At 53.2% G+C, this 8682-nt stretch overlaps 1 long non-coding RNA gene across 1 annotated transcript; it reads right to left on the reverse strand.

Annotated features, from left to right (window-relative positions):
* Positions 1–6031: 6031 nt before the first annotated feature.
* Positions 6032–8474, reverse strand: LOC110344857 (uncharacterized). The gene is made up of 3 exons (XR_015447700.1): positions 8103–8474; positions 7372–7504; positions 6032–6218 (listed from the first exon to the last, which is right to left on the reverse strand). It is a non-coding gene; the product is annotated as an uncharacterized LOC110344857 (long non-coding RNA).
* Positions 8475–8682: the final 208 nt, after the last annotated feature.

The raw sequence follows: 8682 nt of genomic DNA on the forward strand, positions 1-8682 counted from the left end.
ATGTATGCATATACATAAAGTATAGAAAATCTGATTTCTTGGAGGGGGGAGACAGGGTCTTGCTATGTAATTCAAACTAGCTTTGAACTCAATATGTAGCCCAGGCTGGCCTCGAACTCACAGGGATCCTCCTGCCTCCGCCTCCCAAGTGCTGGGATTATAGGTGTGCACCTCCACACTTAGATATACAATCTGATTTTGTATATATTATATAACAAAACTATATTTTCTAAGAAAGGAATTTTATGATATCGAGAGTTGAGATAAAAAGACTCAGTCTTTTAGTACCCTGGGCTTCTGAGTAAGCTTTTTTCAGGATAAAACCGCACGTACATGTCACCCCCAGACCCTCAGAGCATAAATTCGAGTTTTGTGGCGGCCTCCAGAGAGGACAACAAACAGCCGCTCCTCAGATTGGACGATGTGAGATGCAGTTTACGAGGATAAATTGCATTTCACACATGAGTCACCTTGAATAACCCAATAATTAATTAAAACCTTGTCCTGCAGGAGAGGATTTATTGCATGCGCTGGCTTTTATGAGCTAGGTGTAGTTTGGAGATGAAGTATGTGAGGGCTTCTTGGAGATGCTCCCGCTGCTTCTCCCCGGGTCCTAGGGCGCAAGGCTGGAGGGCTGAGCGTGGGGAGATCAGTCAAAGCTGCTTCCACAACCAGCCAGCCAGAGCTGCTTGGAGTTGCTCTTGGAGAGAAGGAGTTGGGGTTTTTGGAGAGGTTGGGGCTCCCAAAGAAAGAAGGCGGGGCAGGGCTGTGGGGAGTGGGGGAGGAAGGGTGGGGCTGAACAGACTCCCCCCAAAGCTCACGATGGGGGGGGGTTCCTCCAGAAGGGCCTCAGGCCAGGGTATCCCCCGCTCTTCCCAGCCTGGAGGTCCTGACTTCAACTTCGCAGGCTTGGTCTTCAAAGCCTGGGGTCCCCCTAGGCTTCTCCAGCAACAGGAGGTAATGAATAAGTGGCCTGTCCGCTGGCTCTTCTTACTCCGGCAGAAGAAATCCTCACCTGTCCCTGGGGACTGGCGGCTATGAGAGAGTCTCTTGGTTACAGAGGCCTGGTGCTCTCTGCAGTCTTCCCTGTCTCCACACAGCCAACCCAATGGCCCTTCAAGGAAGGAGGGATGGAGAGGATCCCTGGCATCCTGCAGATGAGAAGACGGTCAGAGGCAAGGGAACCACAGCTGGCCCCGTAGTGGCAGAGTTGGATGGTGTTATCACAACCCCAGGACCCAGGGCTGCCTGGGAGCTGACAGCAGTGGGAACAAAAGGGAGCCAAGAAGGGAGCCAAGAGGCCTAGTGGGGTGGGCAGACGCTGCATGTTTCGGGGGTCCGCTTTCTCTGGGAGGGAGAGGAGGAAACTGGAAACTCCTAGGCTGCCAGTCAGAGAACTAGCAGGGTGGAAACTGTAAGAACAAATCATTTGGGGATGGGGGGATGTAGCCCAGTTGGTAGAATGCTTGGTTGGGTTTGATCCCTAGCACTGCAAAAACACACACAAACAAAACCAAACAAAGCCAAAGTTGTAGCTGCACCAGTAAGGTCAGCTATTCTGGAGGCTGAGGCAGGAGGGCTGCAAGTTCAACGCCAGCATGAGCAACTTATATATAGGCCCTGTCTCAAAATACATAAATAGTCCAGCGTGGCAGTACAGCCCTGTGAGCCTAGCACTCGGGAGGCTGAGGCAGGAGGATTGCTGAGAGTTTGAGGCCAGCCTGGGCTACATAGTGAGTTCAAGGCCAGCCTGCACTACATAGTAAGACCCCCGTCTCAAGAAATCAAAAGAAAAAAGGGGGTGGGACTCGGAATGTAGGTCAGTGGTACAGGATCCCTGGGTTTGATCCCCAGTACTACAAAAATAAACAAATGAGTAAATAAATAAATCACTTTTCCAACGTAGATCAGTGATCTTTTTTGAGGGTGACCAAATGACCTTGGAGAATTGAGCTGACCCAGGTTGGCTGGTTTGTCTGTTTATTTGAGATGGGGTCTCACTATGTAGCCCAAGGTGGCTTGGAGCTTAACAGTGATCCTCCTGCCTCAGCCTTCTGAATGCTGGGATGACAGCCATGTGCCACCATGCCCGGCTTGACCCAGGTTTTAAACTAAATAAGTGTTATTAATGGAAGATGAAGCTGTTATAGGTTATAAGAAAATTAAAGATCTATCAAATGCAATGTGTGGGCTTTGTTTAGATTCTGATTTGAAAAACACTGATTGTACCACCCACCACGCAGTACTATTTATTTATTTTGAGACAGGGTCTGGATAAGACATTTTTTGAGACAACAGAGGAAATTCTAACCTGGATATTATTCAGGGAGTATTGTTCATTTTGTTTGGTGTGATAATCAGATGGAGACCTCCTAAAAACAAAGAAAGAGAGGGAGAGAAGAAAGAATTTGTCAAAAATTCAGACTGATATATTTTGGGTGAAACAATGGGATTTGCTTTTAAATACTGCAGAAAATTTCAAGGAGTCTGCTATGCGTTGGTTCCTACTGAAGCTGGAGGCTGGGTGCGAGCGATCACCTTACTCTTTTAAGTACTTTTTTTTTTTGGACCGGGATGAACTCGGGTCCTTGAGCTTGTGCAGCAGGCGGTGAAACCACTGAGCTAAATCCCTGGCCCCTCTTTTAAGCACTTTTTTAAATGCGTGAAATTTGCCATTAATAAGGCCAGGGATTTAGCTCAGTGGTTCGCCACCTGCCTCGCAAGCAGAAAGACCAGAGTTCGATCTCAGGTACCAAAAAATATATATATATAATTGAAATTTGCCATTAATAAAGCCATGGGACCATGTCCCAGAAAATCACAGGTGTCTCCCCTCAATTCCAAGGGGCAAGCCACCCTCAAAATCAGAATCCTCAGCCACTTTTCACCAAACATCTGTTTTTCTCCACAGGGAGGACACAGTTGGAAGGTGGCTTTGTTTTCGTTTTGCTTTTTTAAGACAGGGTCTCTCTATGTAGCCCAGGCTGGCCTTGAACTCCTGGCAATTCTCCTGTCTCAGCTTCCTGAGTGCTGGAAGATGTCTTGGTACCAAGTTTTCTTGTCACCAGGCTTTTCTTCTCTGTGGCACTGCAAGTGCAGCAATGGGGCCAGTAGAGGAGTCTGGGTCTCCCAGGGGTCACTCGAAGTGAAAATCTCCCTGGAGTTCTGGCTCACAGGGACTCGGCCTCCCAACGGTCGGGAGCCCCAAAGTTACTGTATGTTATTTTGGAGTCAAGGTTTTGATTTTTTTTTTTTTGCTCTAAACAACTTTCCCAGATATCTGGAGTCTATTTTATTATCAGTTTGAGATACTAGTTTGAGATTTCTTTCCATTATAAAAACTGTCAAGCGCTTTGTGTTTGAGCAGGGAAGAAGCTGGATACAGCTGCGCCTGTAATCCCAGATACTACTGAGGAGGCCGAGGCAGGAGGAACAAAAGAGAAAGAAAAAGGAACTCGGACAAGAGAAATGCAGTCGCCAGTTGGGATGGGGAGCCAGAAATACTTGGGTTAGAGCTCAGGCTTTATCCTGTATTTGCCTCTAGAAATGCGAGCCATCCACCTCCCGGTCTGGTCTTAGTTTTCTCATCTACAAAACGGGAGCAACCCTGGCCCCCTCCTTCACTCTACCCACTTCTAAGCTGCGCGGATTCGGATTCAATGAAAGCTACTTACAGCTTTTCAGGGTGCCCCCACGTGGGCACCGGACGGCGTCCAGGATTCTGAAGGATCTTCGCGAGGAGCCCGAAAGGCGAAGGGGCGGGCTGTGGGGGTGCAGGCTGAGGTGCAGGCGTCGGCTCCGAGGGACAGACTGAGGACGCAGCAAGCGGGTTTGCTGCAGTGACTTCCGCTCAGGGCAGGGACCCCGGGCCCAGATGCCCCTAAGGCCCGGAGGGGAGGCGCCGGGAGAGGCTCCCTTGTTCCCAGCGGTCAGAGGCTTAGCCCGCAGCCCGCCGTGAGCCACAGTTGAACCCTGCGGGGTGCAGCGACCAGGACCCCGCGGAGGACTCTGCCGGCCCAGGGGTTTCCAGTACGGAACGACGACAGAAAGGATAGAAAGTCTCTTCTCAAAAGGGGCCGCACTCCCCTCGCTTCCTGTGGATTCTTCTACCTGCAAGCGGGCTGCCTGACACGCGTGGATCTGGAACCATGGGGTGGCCTCAGGCCCCTCTGTGACTTCCCGGGCCTGCACCCCTGAGGCAGGGAATTCCCAGGCTGGAAACCCAAGCGGATAGGGGACAAAGCAGGCCGAACCTGCCGGGAGGCTGGGGTGGGGGCCCCAGTCCCCAGCTGCGCCCCTTGCCCTATACACACAGGCGGCTGGAGTCCGGGGCTCCGCCTGTGCCAGGGCTTACGAGGGCCGGGATGGAGAGATGGGGTTCTGCTTCCCATGGTTCTCCCCCAGACCCCCAGCGCCAGGTTTCTGGGGACCTTCTCAGCCTGGGAGCTGGGACCCTTGTGACCAACATGGTGGACAGGGAGCTGGACCAGAAGAAACCCCTGCCGAACTCCTGAGCGGCTACACTCACCTCCGGTGTGGGTGTGGCCTGACTTTTTGGGCTTCCCTGGGGCGGACACGGAGAAGGCAGCCAGGACCACTTGGGAGCCCAGGGGAGCTGCCTGTCCCTGGTGTTCTTCATCCCTCTCCCGCTGGAGCTGCCGGAAGCACAGGCCCGGCCAGTGGCCTGAGGTCAGTGTTCTCTGGCCTGGACAAGGCGGCTTCCCCTTCTCCGGCGTCTCATGCCCAGTCGTACAAGCACAGAGTTGGAGAGACCTGAAGAATCGCAGTGGATTCTCCCAACCCCAAACGCTGACTACTCTGGGTAACCTAGGAATCTGAAGTTTCCTCTTTTGCATGAGTAAAAGGGGGAAGAGGGCCTGCACATATTCCCTAATCAGACACTGCCCTAATTAATGATTTCCTAGAAGAAAGCTTTTCTGCCTTCCTGAGCATCTAGGTCCTCAGTTCTACCCAGTCACCCCAAGATTGGAGCCTTCTACTTCGGAGCTCCGGACCTCAAAGGTCTTCAGGTTTCCCAGGGAAGATTTCTGGTGTCAGAAGCCCACGATGGCAACCATCCCTTCTGCTCAGGGACAAAACCAAGATCAAAGGATCAAGGGGAAAACATTTTGTGTGTGAGTTATTTTACAATCTAAAGTCAGAACATTTCATTTGGGAGAACTCCTAAATCTATCGCTAGAAGGTAGAGGAGAAGTAGAACAAGTTTAAACCCAAAGGACAGAACCAAGGCACATCCGGAGCTGGGTTTGAACCCAAATGATGAAGGGGCCCCTGTATCAGGCCTGGGCCAGTGGGGTCAGTGTAGACTGGCTACAACCGGCCAGGCTTGGCCAGGCTCCAGGGGGCCTGTGGGGGGGTCAGTGCTGGGCCAGGATCTTGAGGATGGGGAGACAGACGCTCCCCAGCTCAGAGTCCATAGGGCCGTGACCAGGAAGCACCCACTCACCTCACACTGTTGCTGAGATGCAGAGAGGGGCGGGGGGCATTTTGTGTACAGGCTCTGGGAGCCAGGAGGATATTTTTAAACCTTTATTGAGTCCCAAGGGGTTGGTCCTTTGTGGGACTCAGGAGCACCAAGAACAGGACACAGGACCGGGTTGGGTAGGGATGGACTGGATTTTTCTTTCTTCCTCTGTGTGTGCACATGTGTGTGTGTGCGTGTGTGTGGTGCCTGCCTTATTCCTGTCCCGACTTTGTTTCCTGGAATGAATAACTTAGTGGGAAGAGGAGCAACAAGATTTTGCTAAGGGTTGGGGACAGAGAAGAGGGAGGTGGACCCGATAATCAAGTTCGGTATATTTGAAGAGGTCACAAGACTCCCAGCAGGGAAAATGTGGAAGATGGGAGGCTGAGGCAGGAGGACCTCAAGTGGGAATCCAGCTTGGGCACTGAGAGCCTCAGTGAGACCCTGTCTCAAAATCAAAATAACAAAAAGGGGGGTAGGGATGTGATTCAGTATGAGGGCCCTGGTTCAATCCCCAGTAGTGAAAACAAAACAACCGCATACAAATCAGAGCAAGAAATGAAATCTTTCCCATCGTACTTTGCCCCACACCTGAAATCCAAGCTGCACTTCAAGCCACAAGGGTGGCTTTGGGGCTTGAGGGGCCAGGGTGTTGTTGTGGACATTTTTCTTGATTTCAGGAGTGAAGACTCAGTCTTTATTTCTAGCAGCCCTGAGCGTAGCCAGCATTTTCCTAATTATCACCAACAAGGAAAAAGGAGGAGCAGATTGAGGGGGAGTTTTAAGAAATTGAAATTGCTTTCTAGAATCTGCAGGTAGGGCTTTTCAGATTCTTTCTCTCTCTCTCTCTCTCTCTCTCTCTCTCTCTCTCTCTCTCTCTCTCTCTCTCTCTCTTTCTTTCTTTTGTACCAGGGATCGAACTCAGGACCTTAGGCTTGCAAGGCAGGCACAGTGCCACTGAGCTAAATCCCCAGCGCTTTTCAGATATTCTTCATTCCCGAGACCCACCTGGGGCCCCAGGGGTTGAGACAAAGGAAGCCCAGTCCTCCAGGCTCACAAGCTGCTGCAAGCCTGAAAACGATTTTCAGCCCTGACTCAAGGATCGTCCTGCGGTACTCTTGAGATGATGGGTGGAGGGCTTCTCGGGGAATCAGGGTGAGGGTGGAGGAGGTAATTTCTCACACACCCCCCCTTTTGGGTATTTGGAGATTGAACCCAGAGCCTTTGCACTGAGCTACATCTCCAGCCTTTAAAAAAATATATTTCTTTTGAGACAAGCTCTCGCTCATCTGCCCAGACTGGTCCTCCTGCCTCAGCCTCCCAGAATTCTGGGATTACAGGCGTCTGCAGCACCATGCCCAGTTTCCCATGCCAATTTGGTGCCATTTAATGGACTATGGAGGGGTTTACACCCTGGGGTTCAGGATCCCCTCTGAGTCGGCTCTAGATGGGTGCTCACAGAGGCTGGTGGTGGGGCTGGGCTCCCTGAAGGCCCTGTCAGATCACCCTGCCCTAAATCTGGGTGGGAGTCCTTGCCCTCCTCTGGGCTGTTCCGCCTTTGCCTTCTGCACGGTTTGGCCAGGAAAGCTGGCAGGGGAGGGGAGACCACTTTCCCCAGCACACAGGCTGGGCCAGCAGGAGACCCTCCCTGAGACGTGCTCTTTAGCGAGGACCATCGGGGGTTCTCTGGATTGGGTGCGGGGGTGGTGGGTGCTGAGACCAGACCTGGACCCAGAAAAGCCCAGGGCTGGAGACGGGGCTGGGGCTCTGGGGCGAGCTCCCCGTTTCAGGCCCTTGCTCCCTTCCTTCCTTCCTTCCGCTTCGAATCCCACTCCCAGTTCCCCAGGGCTTGCTTTTCGGTCGCCATTAGAGCTCTGGGGACTTACGTTTGTCCTGAGAGGGTCCCGATCCTGAAGATGTCACAGGGTCTCCATCCTCCCACTTTCGTGGCTCTCCAGCCCTGGCGATCAAATCACCCAAAGGATCTTCCTGTCCGGTGTGGACTGACCCCACCTGATTCTTGTTAAGGAAGAGAGGCCTGTGTCACCCTAGTCCCCAGGTGGGCTGCGGCGTCCTAGCTTCCACTCCGAGGCCGCACTCCATTCAGGCCCCTGGGCCAAGCACAGGCCACAGGCGGCCAGGGGCTGTCGCCCGGCCAGGCGCTGTCGCCCGGCCAGGCCCCTTCCAGACTTGGAGAAGAACAATGGGAAATTGTGGGCGAGGGTGGAAAAGGAAAGAAGCGTGTGTTGGGGGTGAGGGAGTAGAGCAAAACAGAAGTAAGCGGGAAAGAAACAGGAGAGATCGAGCTAGAGGGAAACAGAGATGAGAAAGAAAGGGGGGAACAAATGCAAGGAAAATGAGAAGAAAACCAAGCCAAAAATAATGTGGTAGATGAGAAAGAAAACAAAGGAAATTTTTGGATTAGGACAACTTTTTAGCAGGAGGAAAAAAGTAGAAAGTAAGTGAAGAAAGGAATCCAGGAGGAACAGACAAAAACAGGATAGGCAAGAAAAACACAAATATAAACCATAAAGAGAGATGCCAGCAGATTAAACGGAGAGAGAGAGAAATGCAGACGCGCCGTGAGGACGGAGGCAGCGGGAAGGGGAGCGCGCACCGCAATCGGCGGGTTTCCTGGAAGCCGGGAGAAGCCGCGCTAGCCCTGGAGCTCGGCGGGGACAGCGGCACCGCGACCTTTGGGAAAGAGGAAGCGACCCCGCTGCAAAGAATAAACCCTCATTCTCGCCACCGCCGGCCTGCGGGGCTGCGGGGTCCCTACCGACCCTGCGTTCGGTTGGGGGAGGGGCCGAAGGCAGCAGGCGCTCACTTTGCAAAAGCAAAGCAAAACAAAACAAAAACCATAATTTAGCAAACGCCCCCCAGTGGGCCGGGTGGCGACTCCCCCTCCCGCTCGCTCGCTGGCGGCCCGAGCCCGGGCGGGGCGGGGGTGACACGGAGGTACCAGGTCCCCGTGGCCGGAACCTCTGGGGCCGCGGCGGCCCCGCTCAAAGGCCGGGCTGTAAAGGTCACCGGCGGTGTGCGGGCCGCGCTGAATGGGCTCCCGGAGGTAAACAGACTCTTAACTTTCAACTTGGCCTTGACCTTCCTGGAAGCGTCTGGCGGGTATGTAAAGGAGCCGGAGGGGCCCGGGCTCCTCCGGGAGGCTCCGCGGGGAGGCGCCCAGCGGGACACAAAGG

The sequence above is a fragment of the Heterocephalus glaber genome, unplaced genomic scaffold (genome assembly GCF_053883595.1).
Source record: "Heterocephalus glaber isolate CG9 unplaced genomic scaffold, H.glaber_assembly_v1.0 deba00001773, whole genome shotgun sequence".
Taxonomy (NCBI): Eukaryota; Metazoa; Chordata; class Mammalia; order Rodentia; family Bathyergidae; genus Heterocephalus; species Heterocephalus glaber.